Source organism: Euprymna scolopes, chromosome 30 (genome assembly GCF_053919585.1).
Source record: "Euprymna scolopes isolate OS-2025 chromosome 30, ASM5391958v1, whole genome shotgun sequence".
In the NCBI taxonomy this organism is placed as follows: Eukaryota; Metazoa; Mollusca; class Cephalopoda; order Sepiida; family Sepiolidae; genus Euprymna; species Euprymna scolopes.
In genome coordinates, this window is record NC_136511.1 from 74,339,141 (window position 1) to 74,361,712 (window position 22,572).

General features: G+C 35.6%; 1 long non-coding RNA gene across 7 annotated transcripts in view; it reads left to right on the top strand.

Moving 5' to 3' along the window:
• Nucleotides 1-12,004: 12,004 nt before the first annotated feature.
• The window catches only part of LOC145254839 (uncharacterized), a 467,813-nt gene continuing 457,245 nt past the window's right edge, over nt 12,005-22,572 (top strand). For 6 of the 7 annotated variants that reach the window (XR_013863811.1, XR_013863810.1, XR_013863808.1 and 3 more), the window contains exon 1: nt 12,022-13,164. This is a non-coding gene — a long non-coding RNA (uncharacterized LOC145254839). Of the gene's footprint in view, nt 13,165-22,572 lie in introns of all 7 variants that reach the window. The other variant, XR_013863815.1, reaches the window with a different exon arrangement.

The following is a 22,572-nucleotide window of genomic DNA, read 5'->3' on the forward strand; positions in this document are numbered from 1 at the left end:
GCTAATTCTACCTTATGAGACGAAGGCCATCAACTCCCCATATTTCCACCTATAACAGACAACACACTATGCAACATACAAATATCTGTGCATGAGGTCGTCAAGCTAATCAAGAACCTTGATTCCAGTAAAGCAACTAGCCCTGACGACATTCCAGTTATAGTGCTGAAAAAGCTCCAACCAGAACTTGCCCCCATACTTACAAAACTGTTTAGGCGTTGCCTTAAGGAGAGGTGCTTTCCAAACCCTGGATAACCTCATCAGTATGCCCTGTATTTAAGAATTCAGGTGAAAAGTCATCTCCCTCTGAGTACAGACCAATAAATCTCCTGTGTGTCATGAGTAAGTTGTTGGAATCCATATTAAATAAAGAAGTAGTCAACCACCTCAGCAGAAATAACCTTCTTAGTGACATGAAATATGGTTTCCGCTCCGCAAGATCTACAGAAGATGTGTTAACGGTTATATCTCATAGGATTAGTGAATCTCTTGACAAAGGTTTCCTTTCCAGGGCAACTGCTCTTGGCATATCCAAGGCCTTCGATAAAGTATGGCATAAGGGCCTACTTCACAAGATTTCCAGCTACGGTATCACTGGAAATGTTTTCTCAATCATTAAATAATTTCTCTCCGATAGTCTCATAAGAGCAGTGGTTGATGGACAGACATCAGAGGCCCACAGTATTAATGCTGGAATCCCTCAGGGGTCCATCCTACCCAACTCTCTTCCTGATCTACATCAATGATCTCCCAAAACACATACTTAAATCATTCGTTTACATCTATGCTTATGACACAACCATCTACGGCAACACATCAAAGGCCGTAAATGACAAGGTTCTCTCAAATTCTCTCTCTTCTAGTCTTGAGCGCGTGGTACAATTGGGGAGGAGGTGGCTGGTAACTTTTAATGCATCCAAAACCAAGCTCCTATCTTTACATCATGAACGCTCTGATCCCCATCCGACATCGATTGAAATGGATGGCTCTCGTCTTGGGGAGGCTTCATGTTTTGACAACTTCTGGGGTTGACCTTTACTCCTGATCTGAAATAGAACACATACATCAGGTCTGTTGCCAAGGACGCTGGGAAAATGGTGGGATCCTTCTACTGCCACATATGGACAGGAGCTGATAAAAACAGCCTATCCTGCCTTGACAGAGTACAAAATAGATTCGTAACTTAGTGGGGGATGCCCTTTTCTCTTCCCTGCAGCCTCTCTCCCACAGAAGAGACATTGCGAGCCTGTCTTTGTTTTATCGTTATTTCCATGGCAAGTGCTCGTCTGAGCTCCAATCTCTCGTCTCCCCTCGCCAATCTTTCACGAGAAACACTCGTCTGGCTGAAACTACTGTCAATAATTTTCCCCACTCTTTATCTGTGCCTAAATCCAAACGTAGATTCCATGAACAAAGCTTCTTTCTCAGAAGTGCACGACTGTGGAACTCTCTTCCGTTTACCTGTTTCCCACCTGACTACGACTTGGATGTCTTCAAGCCCAACATAAACAAATTCCTGAAAAACCGCCCTCTTAAGTAAGACACTCTATCAAATCTCCAATACTAATGATTACTACAATACTATCTCATTGATTACTGTATACGCAATATCCGTTATCGCTTAGTGGCCTCCAGGCCTTGATAAGTGGTAACATCCATGTAAAAAAAAAAAAAAAACACCCGACCGCCGCAACAGTGCTCTAAACATCATTTTGTTTACAAACAAATTAATAGTGGGCTTCACTTAATAGCTTAAGTACGCGTTGGGTGAAAATATAATTACAAAGTGCTCAACCGAAAGAGGGGGTGTAATTGTCATCCACATACAGCACTGTGTCGTTTTATCACAACTCATCAGTGCGGCTTGACATACACCTTTCCCCACCTTTGCCGTCTCTACTTTTCATATGATTTTGCTTCTGTTATTCTTGTTTTATCCTTCTTTATATATTTACTTATTCATTGCTTCAGCCTAACTGCTGTTTTTATTTATCCATATTTGTGTGTCTTTTATTATTTCCTTAATTTGATACCTACGCTGAGTTAGACCTACTTTTATGATAAGGTTTTCAAATTCTGGGTCACTATGTTTCAACTCTTCTTTTTTATTTCTCTGGTCCCCAGTGTCTGACGTCAAAGTGGGTTCGGCCGTGAGGCACCATGCCGTTAGCCTTATGGAACGTGTTATCACTCTTTACATACTATTGCACCCAGATCCCCAGTGATCCTGGAATGCTAGTATCGGTATAAGATGAATTTATAGCAAAAAGTCCCAGCCTTTGTACATGGCGGCGCACTATTAAGCTCTTTAATTTTTCGCGGCACACCTATCACAAATATATATTAGTGACCTGGCAAGGCCACAGGGGAGACAACCAAAGTAGTAAAACTGAAGTTAGCCTGCCAGGATACTATATATACAAATGTAGGTTAGTTTGGTCATATTTTATTGGTTTGAAAATAAAAATACTTTTTTTCAATTGTCGTAAAATTTTAACCATAGAATAGTATTATGATCTTCAAAAAGCGTTCAGATTTTCGCGTAGTTTCATCCCATAGAACCAAAGATATGAGCATTTCAATAGTCAATTTGGCTACCAGTATAGATATATCCAGAGATATACCTAAATCTTTTTGGCATTTTTATAAGTTCCTAATCTTAGCAACAATTGATCAGAATTTAACAAATGAAGGCTCGTTGGAAAGATAATGAACTGAATTGCTTTGTAATATCTGCCCTTAATGCCGCACATTAAAGGGATACTCCATTATCCAGACCCTATTTTGGCACTTTTTTTAGAGCCTTAAAATGTCTCAATCATAGTCATTTGTTTTTTTAGTTTTGCATATGCATTACAAAACATCTGATATTTCCCCCAAACATCTGGCTTTGGTGGGGAAGAGTCTAAAACTTGCTATTATGATTTCAAATGATCTGAAAAAAAAAACTAGGGGAGACTTGATTCCAAATATTTCTCATGTGTTATATCTCCCCTCTTTAGTTTTCATACATAAAGTAAATTTCACAGTATATAAGAATTATTTAATACTGGATATATATATATATATATATATATATATATATATATATATATATATATATATATATATAATCGTACCCTATTTCCAAAAGAGGAGAGATATAACATATATATTTAAAGAATCAAAGTTTCCAAATGTTTATTATAATTAATTATTCAAAATATTTAATAATAAAAACACAACAATTTATTATATATTTTATTATTCCACTAACTTAATCGGATTTGATCCTTAGAATTCACCCTAGTCCGTTCGTCCGTTCGTTCTCAAAATTCTCAATTACTACTCACTACAATTTTCTGAAATTTTGCATGATGTTACAACTACCCAATGGAGGAAATTTAATATTCTTGGATCGGTGGGGGAGCAAATAAATACCCTTTTCTTTGCCTTTTGGCGAAGATCAAAGTGTAGTATCTGTTCCGGCAGATACTGCAAGCAAAGACCAGATGTGGAGGCAACCCCACATACCTGACCTTTAACCAGCTCCCATTTCCCACCTCTCGGGAGCTGGTCCCCTTTTCCCCTTCCCCCTCCCTTCACACCTCACATTAAAAATTGGCGTGCCTAATTTGCTCGGTGGGGGAGCAAATAAATACCATCTGTTCCGGCAGATACTGCAAGCAAAGACCTTATGTGGGGAGCAACCTCACATATAAGACAATGGTCAATGTAGGGGCAACCCTTCATACCAATTGTCACTATCCAGCTCCCCTATTCCCCGGGGAGCTGGTCACCATTTCCCCTTCACTCCTCACATTAAAAATCGGCCTTGTGCCTAATTTGCTCCGTGGGGGAGAAAATAAATACCCTTTTTTTGGTCAAAGTGTAGTATCTCTTCTTACTACATGCTGTACTTATTGTGGTATAAAGTGGGGGATCACTTTTCTGTATTAATTTAATTTAGAATGATCACCCACTTTACAACCAGTCATTCTCAAAGCCATTCAAGTCATTCTCCAGATCATTCAAGTTGTTTTTGAAGGATTCCAGTCATTTTTTAAGCATTTAAGTCATTCTTAAGGTCATTCAATTCATCCTTAAGTTCATTAAAGTCATTCTAAGTAATTTACTTTTTATTTATTTAAGTCATTTCAGCCCATTTTTCGGTTTTAGTTTATCTTTAAGAATTTCATGTCAATCCTACATTCATGCATTCATTCATTACACGAGAACACACGACTAATGGCTATCGGCCTTGTTGTATTTAACTCTAATTCTAACGCTACTTTTCGTTTTTTTTCGTTTAGTTTTTTTTTTTTATTCAGGAATTAGGGAGTTGTAAGAAGTATGTACTATTATACCAAAGTCGACTGTAACTCAGTTGGTTGGATGTTTTTAAACAGCATATAAGTTTTTTTTTAAAGTCATTTAATGACAATAAAGATTATTTATTGTTAATTCTTATGGGGAATTAAGAGTTATATATATATATATATATATATATATATATATATATATATATATATATATATATATATATATATATACACGAGGGTAAATCAAAAAGTTTTAAGACAAGTGATATAAATTCAATCTAAATGAAAATAGAGCAACAAAACAAGGTTTAATTGCACTACTGATTATTTAACAACAAATTTGACAAGTTACAGCATTCTAAATCTTTTAGTCTTTTTCTTTCAGATAATATTTTATAATATTAACTTTTTGACAGTCCAAAATGAGCCAATTTGAAGTTAGTGCAAACATTAAATTTCTAACAAAACTGGAATGGAAACCGACGGAAATCATTAAAGCTCTACAAAATGTTTATGGAGACTCGTCACCTTCTAGAGATGTTGTTAATCGTTGGATCAGATGATTCAAGGATGGTAGGAATGATCTTCAAGATGACCAAAGAGAAGGTAGGCCTTCAACATCAAAAAATGCTCAAAACATCGAGCTTGTCAGGAATCTTGTTGAAGAAGATCGGAGAATAACAGTGAATGAGATTGCTAAGGAGCTTGACATTTCATTAGGGTCAACCTTTTCAATTCTGAAAGAAGATCTTGGTCTGAGTAAGCTTTCTGCTCGTTGGGTGCCTAAAGCGTTGCAGCAGAATCAGTTGAATCTGAGATCAGATCTTTCCTTGGCCCTTCTGACTAGAATTGAAGCAAATGAGGCAAACTTTTTTGAACGGGTCATAACCGGTGATGAAACATGGATTTACCTGTACGATCCTGAAAGCAAAGTTCAGTCTAAACAATGGTTACAAAGAGGATCAGCAGGCCCTATCAAGTTCAAAGCAGAAAGGTCAGCTCAAAAAATAATGGCAACTGTTTTTTGGGATAAAGATGGAATCGTTTTATTAGATTTTCTTGAAGGACAGAAAACTATCACCGCAAGCTATTACGAAGGAGTTTTGAGAAAGCTGAAGACTTCATTGGCTAAGAAACGACGAGGAAAGCTCCATCGTCAAATTCTGTTCCATCATGACAACACTCCAGCACACACGAAGAATTTTACGCGAGTTTCGCTGGGAAATCCTTTCACACCCTCCCTATAGTCCTGATTTAGCGCATAGTGATTTCTTCCTATATCCAAAACTGAAGGAACATTTGAAAGGAATAAGATTTCAATCCATAAATGAAGCAAAGAAAGAGGTTGTGACCTGGTTCACTAGACAAGTTCCAGAATTTTACGAAGAAGGAATTCATCGATGGAAACATCGCTTACAGAAGTGTATTGAGTTAGGCGGATCGTATGTAGAAAAATAAAGTTTTCAACTTCCATAAATAAAGTTTTTCTTCAATTTGTCTCAGAACTTTTTGATTTACCTTCGTATATATATATATATATATATATATATATATATATATATATATATATATATATATATATATATTAGTAGCATGGTAGAGGGAGCCTAGCTTTTTCGCATTCTGTCCACCGTTCTTACCTTTCTTCTTTCGTATCAGTTTCCCTGTGCCATTTTGACAATGCTCACCTACACCTTTCCTTTCTTACACGTTGTTTTGTTTTAACTCTCTTTTTCCTTCTCGCAGAGCTTTTTTTCTCGTTTTTTTTCGTTTTTTCTCGTTTTTTCTCGTTTTTTTCCTGATTTGTACGTTCTTTCTATTTTCGTCCGTTCTTCTTTTCTTGGACATGATTACAAAATCTGAGAATTGGAAAGAGAAGTTTCATTTACCTTATTGTTAGCTTACATTACGCCATTAAGTATGCATCAATGCCCAAATGCATTTTCTTTTCTTTTGGTGAAGTAATTGTTGCTATTTCTTCTAGTGAGTTAAGGGCAAAATAGATGAATTGATTGATATTATTATTAAATAAATAGGTTTGCATTATGAAAAAGGTACTGCCAAAGAATTTTAAGTGCCAACAGAATTAAAGGAATCCATTGTAAAATGGGCAACATCAGGAAATTTGAAAATAGATTTTGTCATCTATTTGTGATATATGTATATATATATATGTATATATATATATATATGTACGTGTATGTATATATATGTATATATACATACATATATATATATATGTATATATGCACATACACTGCTGATCAAAAATTTAAGACCACTTAAAAATCTTAAAAAAACAACTTACTTTTTAGAATGGATTTTAAACTCTTCCGACTTAAGGTTACCAATACTACAATCTAAAAGGTTATGGAAACAAAACGCTACATTCCAAAGATTTATTTTTTAAATTTATATTTTTATTAATTCGGCTTCTTACACATGATCAAAATTATAAGACCGAAGACAAAAATTCTGTTAAATTGTACAAAAAGTATATGAAAAGTATATAAAAACATTAAAAAATCGAACTTTATAATGAGTTCTACCTCCACTGCTTTTGATGACTTCAAAAATTCTTTGGGACATGCTAGAAATAAGGATTTCCATTAAGATGCGGGGGATCCTGCTCCAGTTTCTGAAGATGGCTTCACGAAGTTCATTTTTTGTTGAATATTGTTTGCTATTTCGATAAACCTCTCCTGTCATCCATCTCCAAACATTTTCAATTTGATTTAAGTGCGGTGAGTATGCAGGATAACCAAAGACATAGACTCCATTTTCATGTAGAAACTCAACGTCCGTCTTGCAGTGTGGATTGCAACACTATCCTGTTGGAATAACCATCGATCCCCACACAAACGATGACCCTCCATCATCAAAGATTACTTTTGTAGCATGCTCACATAACTAGCTGCTGTCTGACGATCCTGCACCACCTGGAGCTCCATTGCCCCTCTGTAGAAAAATGCACCCCATACTATTACGGATCCTCGACCACTATGACGTGTGGAAAATATTTCAGGGGGCATGTTTTTGTCATGCCATTATCGCTGGAAGCCATCAAGACCATCTAAATATATTTTTTTCTTATCAGATTTCAGGACATTCTTCCACTGCTCAACGTCCCAGATTTGGTATTCACAACCAAATTGAAGCGATCCCCTTTGTGGAAGCAATCGAGGAATTTGTTTACGATTTTTATTTACCATGCCTTTTTGTTGTAAGTGTCGTCTGGTGGTTATTGGACTGCAATCACCATCTGTAACCGCCTTAATTTGACTAGAAGAAAGTTCTTTGTCATTAATAACAATCCATCTCCTACTTAATGCAGGAGAACTTTTTGGGGCCTACCATAGGATTTGGGGGGGGGGCTACCATAGGATTTTGCTTTTCCATAAATTTCAGTGTTCTTTAGAAAGTAGCAAATAACAGTTTTACTGCGATTTACCATAGCTGCTATCGCTCGCTGTGACAAACCTTGCTTATGGAATCCTAGAATTCGAGAGAGCTCAACTTCGGTTAGTTTTCTGGCTTTAGGCATGGTAACACCTTTACACAGTGATTGCTAATCTCTAACTGAACTAAAAACATTAGAATTTCCATAAATCTAACAATTTATACCCTTGGACATATAATTTGATCATGTGTAAAAAGCCTTATTAAATAAAAATGCAAATTTTTAAATACAATTTTCGGAATGTACCTTTATATTTCCATTAGCTTTTAGACTGCTGTATTAGTAACATTAAGTCGGAAGAGTTTAAAATATATCCCTAAGAAAAAGGTTTCTTTTTAAATATTTTTAAGTGGTCTTAAATATTTGATCAGCAGTGTATACATGTATATATACATATATATATGCACATATATATGCATACATATATATGTATGTATATACATATATATATATATATATGTATATATATACATGCATATATATGTATACATGCATACATATATATATGTATATATACATATATACATGTATATATACATATATACATGCATATATACATATATACATGCATATATACATATATACATGTATATATACATACAGACATACATATATATATATACATATATATATATATGCATATATGCATGCATATATATATTGTTAAGATTGATGAAATCCGACGATATGTAAAATAGATTGGAGGTGGAAGGACCTGAACGCTCAACGTTTCGCCCGATTTAAGACCATACTTCTTGAAAAAGCCCGCATAAATCAGGCGACACGTTTAGCGTTCAGGTCCCTCCACCTCCAATCTATTTTTCATACAGTGCCACGCAAAAGTATTGGATAGCATTTAATGTTTCTGCATAACTTTTCTTAGGGTTCAAGATTTTACCTAAAATCTGGTCAGTGTATTCCTATTACCATTCTAAATTATATTTGGAGTAGTAATTACAAAATCAAAGTTAATAAAGTTTATATTTAAGGAAAAATATGAATTAACAAACGCAAAAGTGACGGATACACTTAAAAAATATATTTTTCTGAAATAATTTTAAATGACCTTTGCTTAGCGTGTTGCAATAATGAAAACGAGCTATCACTGACCAATCAGAAAGCTTTATATTAAAATAATTTTATAAAATTCTTCCAGTTTGGGCTCAGTCCTTCAATGTCAATCAGTTCATTTATACGAAAAATGCCTAAAACTAAAGAGTTGTCAATAGACATTCGTCAAAAAATCATTGAAGGATCAAAGAAGGAAAAGGGTATCGAATAATATTACGGGAACTTAATCTACCACTTAGTACAGTTGGAAACGTAATTAGACAGTTAAAAACCATGGTGGAGCTGTTGCAAATCTTTTAAGATGTGGTCGGCCAACGAAATTACACGAAAAAAAAATCAAGGTGGGGAAGCAGAAAGGTACGAAAAACACTTTTCTTACTCGTGGTGAAATTGAAACCGACCTCTGGGTTAATGTGAGCAAGGATACAATCAGTAGAGTTCTAAATCGTGCAGGTTTTGTATCAGGGTCCCCAAGAAATTTGCATTATTGAAGCTTAAACATGTCAGATAACATTTGAATTATGTAAAAACATATGCGGAACAACCCCAAGAATTTTGGAACAAGATAATCTGGTCAGACGAAACGAAAATCGAAATCTTTGGAAGAAACACAGCAACACATGTATGGCGTAAAAAATGGCACCGCCTATAACAAAAAGAATACCATTCCTACGGTAAGGTTTGGCGGTGTTTCGATTATAATATGGGGTGTTTTTCATCCAAAGGTACTGGTGAACTAGAAATCATCAATGGTAGAATGAATGGACATATGTACAGGGAGATTTTGGAGAAAAACCTCCAGAAATCTGCTGATTTGTTGGGACATAATAGCAATTTCGTGTTTCAGCAGGACAATGATCCCAAGCATACTGCCGAACTAACCAAAGAATGGCTTAGAAATTGATGTTCTTATGTAGCCCAGTCAGTCTCCAGACCTCAACCCAATTGAAAATTTGTGGAAAATATTGAAGATCAATATTCACAAGAGAAATCCACAAAATATTCAACAACTGGAAAAGTTCTGCAAAGAGGAATGGCGCAAAATACCTGCATCTCTTTGCAAAAAACATGTGTGCAACTATAGAAAGCGATTGGAAGCTGTTGAATGCAATAAAGGCTATGCAACCAAATATTAAATCAATGTATCCAATATTTTTTGCGTCAGTTGATTTATATTTTTTCTTTAATATAAACTTTCTAAACTTTAATTTTGTAATTACTACCCCAAATTTTTATTTTTGTTTTTCTCCGCGTTAGAAAAATGACCCTGGTGTCTTTGTCCCGTGGGGAGGCAAAGTAAATAGGAACTCTAAACCCGAGTAAGATTTAAGGAATGTCTTTAATGTTACTTATATTTGCAAGAAAGATTTACTAAAGGAACACCGAGCACACACACACACACGATATGATTTGGGAATCTAAGGTAGGATGATCTCCGGTGCGCTTGAGGTATTGTGGTGAACGAGAACTTTAGCTAGATTCAAGCATAAACTAGCAAATGTACAGGGACGAGATGACCATATTTTGTTTATTATTGTTTTGGTTGTAAACTTTTCAGAGTAAATAGAAAATATATAACTCACAGTGTAGTATCTGTTCTGATGCTTAGCTACAATTTTTTGTTCTCTGCTAATGGAGGAGAAATCCTTCACGGCTGAGACAATTTTTTTATTTTTGTTCCTTTTCTCTACGTTAAAAAACGACCCTGGTGTCTAACTCTGTCCCGTGGGGAGGCATTGTAAATAGGCACTTTAATTGTCTCCTATGCTTTTATTCGGACCTAAGAAGTTATACTCCAAGGCGTTGCTTCCATTGGGACTGATCGCGGCAAATTTTGCGTCAGTCCAGAGTGTCCTCCTTTTTGGTGGGGAGGAGACTTGATTCCTTTAGACAAACTAACACCATGTCTAACTGTTGTGTGTCTGTTTAATAGAAGGAGTCGGGCAGGTAACCATTACCTACTTCAAATATGATCTATTTTAATGTACCATAAGTTCAAGATTACTCTATTTTTAGTGCACTTCGCCGACTCCATCCCCCTCCCCTTCTCTTCATAACTCTATCTTCTTTCTTCTGCTTTCCCATCCTCATCTTTCCCTCTATTTCTCTCTTCCTTCTTTCCCATAACTCGATCACACTTCTTTCTTTCTTTCTTTCTTTCAACCAATTTTCTTCTAGCAATGTTCGACTAGTCCTCCCTCATCCTTCCCCCGATCTCCCGCCATGACAACACGAGCCTGCAGACCCTATAAACATCTCCAGCCATTTTCCCCTCATCTCAAATAAACCAACACGACTTCTACATCAGCTCGACTACTACTAATACTACAACACCACCACCTGCTAGTAGTAGTTGTAGTAACACCAATAAATAATACTATTAATAAAAAGAATAAGAAGAACAATATTGTTGCTAGTAATACTACAACACCACTAAAATAACTACTACTAGTAGTAATACTAATTCCTACTACTACTACTACTATTGATAATAATAATAATAATAATAATAATAATAATAATAATAATAATAAAACCATGGCGATAATGACCGCTACTTTTACTGCACGCTATTTCATTATTAAAGTTATTAGTTGTAATATTACTAATAATAACAATAAGAACAATATTAACACTATAGCTATTAATAATACTGCCAATCTAATACAACTACTACTCTATTGTTATTATTATTTTTATTATTATTATCATTATTATTAGTAGTAGTAGTTATAGTTCCTACAGCTACTACTACTAGTGTATTATAATTAATATTATTATTATTAGTGGTAGTAGTAGTAGTAGTAGTAGTAGTTGTAGTTCCTACAGCTACTACTACTTGTGTATTAGTAGTAATATTTATAGCTACTACGACTACTAGTAGTAGCTATAACCAGTTCTACTACTACTACTACTACTACTACTACTACTACTAATAATAATAATGATCATAATAATGATAATAATAATACGCGCATAAGACCATGGTGATAACTGCTTCTACTTTTACTGCTGGCTATATCATTATTATTTAAGTTATACTAGAGAGACGAAACCCTGAGACGATCTAGAGAAGAGAAAATTTCAGCGTTTGTATATATATATATATATATATATATATATATATATATATATATATATATATATATATATATATATATATATATATGTATGTATGTGCGTGTGTGTGTGTGTATAAGAGACACAGCAACTAGATCCGATTCCACATGCAACCAAGAAGCCATATGTTTTGAGATGCTTACGTAAACCCGCGAAATAAAATAGAAATATTTGATTTCGGTTTGTTATTATTCACGTTCTCGGCGAGGAGGGATGCGGCGACTGTTCGCTGCGAGAAGATGCGTGCCGTACCTACTACAAGAAGAGAGACGAAAGACGTCTCCATCGCCAGCTTCCTCTGTAAACGCCGCGCGAAGGCTTTACCTTACTTAATGGCACTTATAACAATGTAATTACGAACTTAGCGTATAAACAACGGGGATTGTATATAACGTCCCTGACGACGCGAACGCAAAAAAATTCACATATTAAGAGGCACGCGAACTTTGACATCAATCCGAAACAATGTCGAGTGTGTAAATAAACACACACACACACACACACACACACACACACACACACACCCACACACACACACACACACACACACACACACACACACACACACATATATATGAATGTAGGTATGTATGCGTGCATTGTGTATACACTACACATCCGCACACACAAATTACAGGCACACACAGCGGCGAAGCTATCAACGGGCACATGTTCGTTCAGTACGCGAAAACCGATATAGTTTTTCTCGGGCCGTGATTTGCATTATTTAAAATTAACACAATCGGTTAGTTTGTTAAAAAACAAAACAAAAGAAAAATGAAATATGGAGACAAAACTAGAGCGACCTCTGCATTAAAATAGCCACTATTCCCACCGTGTTAAAAGGTGGGGAAAAATTAGAAGCTATATTTATTTATAGGCGTTTATGCCAAACAAAAACGATGCATCGCGGATTACGTAGACATTTCGTATCTACGAAGGAGAGGCCGTGTTTTATAAGTAACTGCGCACAGACAACATGATTTAAAATTCAAGTACACACACACATACACACACACACACACACACACACACACACACACACACACACACACACACATATATATATATGTAATAGTAAGGGCCAAAAGAGAGACAGAGAGAGTACGTTAAACGAACTACACAGTTGTTGGATTTTATACGCATGTAAGCAGGACTTCTAATTATAAAGGATACCGGGAATATGTCATTGTTTAAAGAAGAAAATATAAGGTAAGTTCATAGTGGTTAAAAATATAAGTGTGCCTCTTTATTTACTTATTGATTTTCAAACCAGCTCGAATGGAATTAACAAGAGTAGCAATAAACATACGCTATGATGGTCGCTTTTACTCCGCAGTTCGACAAAAGGAATTAAGCGAGAACAAAAAATTAAAATAAAATAATAACAAAACGAACATACATCATTGGTGGTGTAGTTAATGTAGTTATTGCGGGTGATGATGATAGTGATGATGATGATGATGATGATGATGATGATGAACATTGCTAGGATGCTGACGAATTACAATAAGTACATGCATAAAGAGAAAATACAAAGAAAAAAAGAAACAAAACACATATGACGGTATATATTCAGATTTTGTTTTAAGACATGCAAAGACAACCGACCCCCACCCCACGCAAAATTCAACAACAACAACAACAACAACGACGACAACGACAACAAAAAGAACAACAACAACAGCGACGACGACGACAACAACAACAACAACAACAACAACATCGACAACAACAACAACAACAACAACAACATCGACAACAACAACAACAACATCGACAACAACAACAACAACAACAGCGACAACAACAACAACAACAACGACGACGACAACGACAACAACAAATGAGAAGGATGAGTAACGGATAAAAACATTATGGCCAAAACAAAAACAAAATGATGTCTAATAAGAGAATTAGACAGCAATTAATCCTAATTGGTAATCTGCTTCATTATTGATATTCATGTATATTATTATTATTATTATTATTAGTAGTAGTAGTAGCAGTAGTAGTAGTAGTTGTTGTAGTAGTAGTAGCCATGATTTTGTAACTTCAAATTTAAATCTAATTGATAAAGTAAAGGCTAACTACTACTACTACTACTACTACCAAAAATAATAATAATAATAACAAGGAATAAACATCACACTACTACTACTACTACTACTACTACTACTACTACTACTACTACTACTAATAATAATAATAATAATAATAACGATAATAGCGATAACGCGAAACATTTGCAATCGTTAACGGGTCAAGCGTTAAGAGATCAAGCGTAATCTTGATGTCACTCAGACTCCAAGGAACACCACCAGTTATTGTCAGTAAGAAATGCCCAGTGTGATAACTAGTGAGTAAATACTATTACTACTATAGATAATAATAATAATAATAATAATAAGAAGAAGAAGAAGAAGAAGAAGAAGAAGAAGAAGAAAAAGAGAAAGGAAGTGGAGGAAGGTGAAGAGAGAAGGAATAACTCGTTGTTCGTATTTTCACGAAAAAAAATGATACAAATCTTAGTACCCCCCTTGTCATAATTTCGAAATGTCTGACACAAGGTCATTTTCATATTGAGTATTTAGCATCGTCAAACTTCCACACGATTCCTACTCATGCTTTGCCACAAGTCTGGCACAAGGTCATTTTCATGGTTGATATTTGACATCGTCACACCTCCCTTTTCCCGCTTCCAGTCAAACTATACGGCATGTTTGGCGCAGGCCATTTTTATGTGGACTGTTTAGCATCGTCAGATTTCCAGGGCAGGGTAAACACATGATCAAACACACACACACACACACACACACACTCACACACACACACACACACACACACACACGCCAACACACAGTCACGACGGCTAGACCACCTCTCAGAATAATGGTGGAGCAAATTATCTGGGAGAAACAGCCTCCAGCAGCTGGCCTGAAAACTCTTTACACTTGAGAGCGACATTAATCGCCTAATTATGCCAACTTTCGCATTTAGAGACACGAGGGGTTAAATATACGTGTACGATGGGATCGACGAAGTCCAATATATATTTAGTCGGATAAATTGTATCCATTAAATCTGTAATAATATTATGAGAGGTATGAACGACCCTCTACAAAAAGTGGATAAAATTTGTATCCTTTTCTCAAGCAATCATTTACAATAGTGCAATGCAGAATACAAACCGGGCTGAAATAATAAAGTTATTATTTTTATGTAGAAACCCATTCTTAACAAGGGAGAAAGGGGGTCTTTTTAAAAACTATTCTGTACTTTCACCTAACAATTTAATAAGCAAACGATACCGTAAAAGTTGAATTTAACTTCGAAATCTTACCTAAATTATAGCAAGGTCAGTATTCTGCATAAGTATCACTATATGTTTTTTTTTCGACATAAAATAAAGTAAAAAAGGATAGCTATGTCTTAAAACAGATGAAACCAAACAAAGCTATTAATCGGCCGCAATAAATATGGGATTCTCATGTTCTTGTTGTCTCCTTGTTTCTACTTTTTTTCTCTCGCTCATATGCTCCTATTCCCAATTCGTAGCAGTGCGCCGGCATCAACTGACTTTCTTTTCTTTTTTTAAACCAAACCGGACATAATCAACTTTTTAAAAAAACTTTTTGTAAAGTTTAGCCTATTATAAACTGATATAAATTATTTTTTTATTTTTATTTTTTTTACATGGGGGTCACCACTTATCAAGGCCCAAGGGCCACTCGGGGATAAGAGTTATTGTGTGTACACTAATCAGTGGGATAGTATCGTAGTAATAGTTAGTATTGGGGATTTGATAAGGTGTCATTACTTAAGGGGGCGGTTCATCAGGAATTTGTTTGTGTTGGACTTGAAGACATCCAAGTTGAATTCCGGGGGGGGGGAAGGGGGAACAGGCAAGCGGCAGAGAGTTCCACAGCCGTGCAGTTCTGAGAAAGAAGCTTTGTTCATGGAATCTACGTTTTGATTTAGGCACGAATAAAAAGTGGGGAAAATTATTGACAGTGGTTTCAGCAAGACGGGTGTTTTTCGTGAAAGATTGGCGGGGGGCGGACCAGAGAATGGAGCTCAGACGAGCACTTGCCATGGAAATAACGATAAAACAGAGACAGGCTCGCAACGTCTCTTTTGTGGGAGAGAGGTTGTAAGGAAGAGAAAAGGTCATCCCCCACCAAGCCACGAAGTCTATTTTGTACTCTGTCAAGGCAGGATAGGCTGTTTTTAGCAGCTCGTGCCCAGATGTGGCAGCAGTATTCCAACCTTGGACGTACTTGGCTTTTATACAGATAGAGAATTGCATCAGTAGTGAGATATCTTCTGGAGCGGTAGAAGGATTGCACAGTAAAAATAATTCAATTAAAACAAAAATTATGTTTTTATTATTTTGGATTATTTAATCAAGAAAAAAATTCACGTTTTAACTTGATTACTAAATTTAAAAGATCATTCTTGAAAATTTGAAAATTCTCATGGACCCTTGCATGGGATTTTTACTTGATTAAATAAATAAATTAAGAAAAATGGATTCAATCTGAAAATACTAAATAAGAAAAACAAACTAGCGCGCTACGATATCAATGGTTCTAATTTTTCTTATTTCGATTCATTTAATTCCACGCGAAGGTCCATGAGAATCTCCAAATTTGCTACAATATTTTTTAAGATTCTACACTATTGGGACGATTTTTTATAATCGATAAATGGACATTTCAGAAAAAAAAAAAACAATGGCTCCAACTGTTTCTTTTTGTCAATTTTTATAAGTTACAATGGTAGCTTCCAAATTATGCAGTCAGAATTATCTGAATATTACTGAATTATTAAAAAAACAACTTCAATAATGGTAGCAAGTGAAAAATTGCTGTCATCTTATCTAAATTGAAACGAAAAGTTACCTCCCTTTTGAACACTCATGTGTCTTTACGATCGTTTTCATCAAATTCTATTTTTTTTTTCTTTAATAAATAATTTTCTACCTTATCGATTTTCGTAATTTTTGGATATAATCATACGAGGAATACATAGATGCTATTGTTTTCATGTGGAATTCAGTATTACGATTTCCGAAATTTTGTCCCAATAGTGTAGAAGCGCCCAAATTAAATTTGTATTTGATTAAATAATTCGAAATAAGAAATTTGATTTTTGTTTTAATTTAATTGTTTTTATTGTGTAATTAATAATTTATAGCAGTTTCAAATAGATTAAACTTAAAAAAAAAAAACGATACATTGTTAATTACCTTAAAAAAAATCCATTGATGCTGGCCCAATTCGAAATAGGGACATGTGAGCGAGAAAAAAAACAAAAAAACAAAAAACAAAAAAAACGCAAGTTAAAACAAGACGACAATACATGAGAACCAGATATTGTTTCAACAATACCTGCTGAAAATAAAAGATTAACAAACGGAAAACACGAACAAAAAATAAATCGTGTACAATAAGTATATAAAAAAGGGTTGACATCGTAAAATAGACAGCATCAATAGATTGTATAAAATATTTATTCCGTTTTGTTAAATAACCCCCAAAATTTTCTGAACTTTTGAGATGAGAATTGGTTATTCGTATTATTTGGTCGGTTGGTTGTTATTCAGGTTATTTAATGCCGAATCCAAAGATTTTGAATAATTTTTTTTTTAATAGAACATATTTGTTGTTTTCAATTCGGTTTCTATTTAACCCATAGTTGGGACCCTAACAGGTGCTACTACTCCGAGTCAGAGTGGACCTGGGAGCAATGGTAATTAAAGGGTGGCTCCACACTCTCCAAAGCCCGCCACTGGATATCGTTTAAGGTCATATCCAGGACCAGTATTATTTGGATTTTACGGACTATTGTTCTCATCTTGAGTGTCCTTTTTATAATGTGGTCGACAGAAAAATAAAGTACTTAGGACCTCCTGCCGTGGTTGGGGAAACGAGAACATGTAACCTCCATGAATAAATAAAAGATTCCGTTCGAAATGCCGTCCTGATTCCCGAACTCGACAAGTTGCACCTGAAGATGGTCGGGGGTTACATCAACCGAAACGTTGTGGAAATGCCACTGAAGATGAGAACAGTAGTGCGAAAAACCGAAATAATACGAAACCGAAAAGAGTCGATATGTTGCAAAACAGACGAAATAAATCAATTAATAAATTCTTTACAAAAAATGTATTGTGCTTATTTTCCTATTGGACAATTCGAAAGGGTTGATATACCGTAAAACCGACAAAACAAGCCAAGACATAAATTGTTTGTGTTTGGTCTTAAAAATTAGCCTAAACGATTTATGTTCTGAAACAGAGGGACTTGTTATATATATATATATATATATATATATATATATATATATATATAATTTCATATTTTTATGATTTTTCTATGATGCTGATTTCAAAAGGCGAAGAATTAAAAGGTAAATAATTATATATATTTATATATATATATATATCTGTGTATGTGCGTGTATGTATATATATATATATATGTATATATATATGTGTGTATGTATATATATATATGTATGTATATATATATGTGTGTGTATGTGTCCATGAACTTTATTAGAAATATTATAATATTATATTTAAACCAAATTCAGATTTATAATTTTATTCTATTTTATTTCTATCTTTAACCATATTAATTTTCTTATCAGGTAAATGCATACCTTTATTTTTAATTTTTTTCCATCTGCCTTTACTTTTAATGCTAGCTTTATTTATGGTGTCTTTTACATATATTAAAAACCCTTCCCAATACTTTGCTGATGAGGAAGCTTTGTTTGTTAAAAATACTATATGTAAAAACTATTGTCCGTGGCTTAATGTCTACCACAAAAAAACGTTGTTTTCCGAAACGATCGTACAAATTATTGATTTTGTTGTTGTTCCTTCTTGTGAAACGGATTTTTAATTTAATTCTAATTTGAATTTTAAATTATTAATCACATTACTGAATATATATATATATATATATATATATATATATATATATATATATATATATATATATATATATATATATATATATATAAGGATTCTGTATTTTTGCGTTAAATAATCCGAAAAAGGAGTTGTTATGCTGTAAAGCAGCCGAAACACTTTTACAATAAGTATTATGTTTTTAATATTATATAACCCTAAAAGGGTTGATGTGTTGCAATAGAGAGAAACCAAACTAATATATAAGCTGTTTAAATTACGTATTCTGTTTTGGTATTATTCTGAATGATGTAATACGTCGTAAAATAAAAGAGACACACTACAGCGTGGAACGATAAAATTGTCGCCCTTAACAAAACAGCACTGCAGCATTATTTAAAAACTTTTATTGAAAAAATCAATTCAGGTAACTTGGTTATGTAGTGGAGCTGACATCTATTCAATGTTGCTGCCTTTAGCCTCAATCAGCACCTCGACACGGGTCCAGAACTAGGAGCATGCTTTTTCCATAAGCGCCAGCGGGAGCTCGGCGAATACTCGGTGGATGGCAGGGATCAGGCTGGCTTGGGTGTTGTGAGTGGTCATGTTGGGGATATTCTTAACGTATGACCAAACGGAGTAGCTGAAGGGGTTCAGGTCGAAGGAGGAGGGGGGCAATGAGAGAAGGGTACAAAGTTGTAGAAGTTCTTCTGAAGCTAATCCTGGATCTCTTTAGACTCGTGAGTCGGCGCTGAGTCCTGCTGGTACGCCACGGGTCTGCCACCTGCCATCTGATTTCATCAGGGGATCACCACACTATTCAGCACAACAAGGTACACTTTGGTGTTGATTTTCAAGCCAACTTCGAAGATGTAAGGTGGCATAATGTAGCCCTCACTTGAAACCACACCAAATACCAAGACTGTGGGTCGTCCGATGTGTTGAGCTGTACCCTCAAGCGTTAAACCGTCTGGGTTTACATTTTGAGGGTGATGCCCTGCTGTCATAATTTGAATCGATAGAGAGCATCAGTTGTATAGCGGCGCATCTCCTATCTCGCTCGTTGAACACTATGTCACTTTCAGACATGATAGAATGCTCCTATACTCTTTGAATTTGTACACAACTGGCCAATTAGTAGATGGTCTGCAACAACAAAAAAAGAAAATTGGTTTTCATCAAAGGAAAAGGAATCAGGTCGTATCTTCTAGCGCGACTGTTTTTTCGTTACACCCTGTAATACTATCATTTTACAACAGGTTGTTTTTGGCCTTCGAGCCGGGATCAAAGTGTAGTATCTGTTCCGGCAGATACTGCACTTGGGATGATTTGTGCCAGTCAATGGGGGGGCCCTCTATACTGGGACAATTATTATTTTTGGTAACCAGAGTGACCCCTTTTAGGGGAGCTGGTTTTTACCTCACATTAAAAACGGCCTTGTGCCTAATTTGCTCAGTGGGGGAGCAAATAAATACCATCTGTTCCGGCAGATACTGCACTTAAGATAATTTGTACCAGTCAATGGAGGGGAAACCCTCTATACTGGGACAATTATTATTTTTGGTAACCAGAGTGCCCCCTTTTTGCCTACTTTTAGGGGAGCTGGTTTTTACCTCACATTAAAAACGGCCTTGTGCCTAATTTGCTCAGTGGGGGAGCAAATAAACACCATCTGTTCCGGCAGATGCTGCACTTAAGATAATTTGTACCAGTCAATGGAGGGGAAACCCTCTATACTGGGACAATTATTATTTTTGGTAACCAGAGTGCCCCCTTTTTGCCTACTTTTATGGGAGCTGGTTTTTACCTCACATTAAAAACGGCCTTGTGCCTAATTTGCTCGGTGGGGGAGCAAATAAATACCATCTGTTCCGGCAGATACTGCAAGCTATGACTAGCTATGACTAGCAAAGACCAGATGTGGGGGCAACCCCACATGCCTGACCTTTAATCAGCTTCCATTTCCCACCTCTTGGGAACTGGTCCCCCCTTTCCCTTCCCCCTCCCTTCACTCCTCACATTAAAAATTGGCCTTGTGCCTAATTTGCTCGGTGGGGGAGCAAATAAATACCATCTGTTCCGGCAGATACTGCAAGCTATAACTAGATATGACTAGCAAAGACCAGATGTGGGGGCAACCCCACATGCCTGACCTTTAACCAGCTCCCATTTCCCACCTCTCGGGAGCTGGTCCCCTTTTTCCCTTCCCCCTCCCTTCACTCCTCACATTAAAAATCGGCCTTGTGCCTAATTTGCCCGGTGGGGGAGCAAATAAATACCATCTGTTCCGACAGATGCTGCAAGCTATGACTAGCTATGACTAGCAAAGACCAGATGTGGGGGCAACCCCACATACCTTCACTCCTCACATTAAAAATTGGCCTTGTGCCTAATTTGCTTGGTGGGGGAGCAAATAAATACAATCTGTTCCGGTAGATACTGCAAGCAAAGACCCTATGCGGGGGCGACCCCACAGATAAGACCTTGGTCTATGTAGGGGCAATTCCTTCATACCAATTGTCACTATCCAGCTCCCCTACTCCCCGGGGAGTTGGTCCCCATATCCCCTTCACTCCTCACATTAAAAATCGGCCTTGTGCCTAATTTGCTCGGTGGGGGAGCAAATAAATACCATCTGTTCCGGTAGATACTGCAAGCAAAGACCATATGTGGGGGCGACCCCACATATAAGGCTTTGGTCAACGTAGGGGCAACCCTTCATACCAATTGTCACTATCCAACTCCTCTATTCCCCGGGGAGGGGAGTTGTTCCCCATTTCCCCTTCACTCCTCACATTAAAAATCGGCATTGTGCCTAATTTGCTCGGTGAGGGAGCAAATAAATACCCTATAATTTTACAACAGACATTGCGTGTATTCTCAATAATCCCCCTATAGTAAAAACAAAGCCCAAAAATAAAGAAAAAAAAAACTCTCTGATGTACGTATACGTGACGGAAAGAAAATATCGTACGCCAAAAATTACGTAAAGTGATCCAGTCCTTTTATTTTCATATAAACAAAATACTTTCAAATATCGCATTTTTACTTACCCTGAGTTATCTTCCTTTTTTGTAGACTGTTTTCAAAATGGCGCCGTGAAATAGTCGCCCCTCGGTTAGCAATAAAATTTTATTTTCTTATTTAAAAATAAAAATATTTGAACAATTTATACAATTTTTGGAATACGATTTTTTCGTTCCGTCCCGCGTACGTACATAGGCCAATTGTTCTTTATTTTTGTTATTTTATATAGGTAGAATTCTGAACAGCGCCTTTCTTTTTGTAGTAAATAATCCGGAAATGGTTTCTATGTATCAAAAAGATAAAGCACGAATAAATTGTTTACATTTCGAAGAAAAATATCTATATGCTGTGAATACACGAGACAGAAAGAAAATATATTCCAAAAATCACATAAATTGATTAAAAAGTTTTATTTTCAAATAAGAAAATTAAAGTTTATGGCTAACAGAGAAAACAAGTTCAAGAAACATGGGAAATAACTGAACATAATTTAAACTTGAGAGATGTTTGTCGTAATGCCTACGAATTCTTATTAATTGCTTATTTTTATATTTATATAAAAAATAAAATACTTGATCTATTTTCGTGATGTTTTGCAATACGATATTTTTGTTTTGTCACGGGTACGTATGATATAAAATTTTTTCTTTTTGTTGTTTAATGTAAGGGGA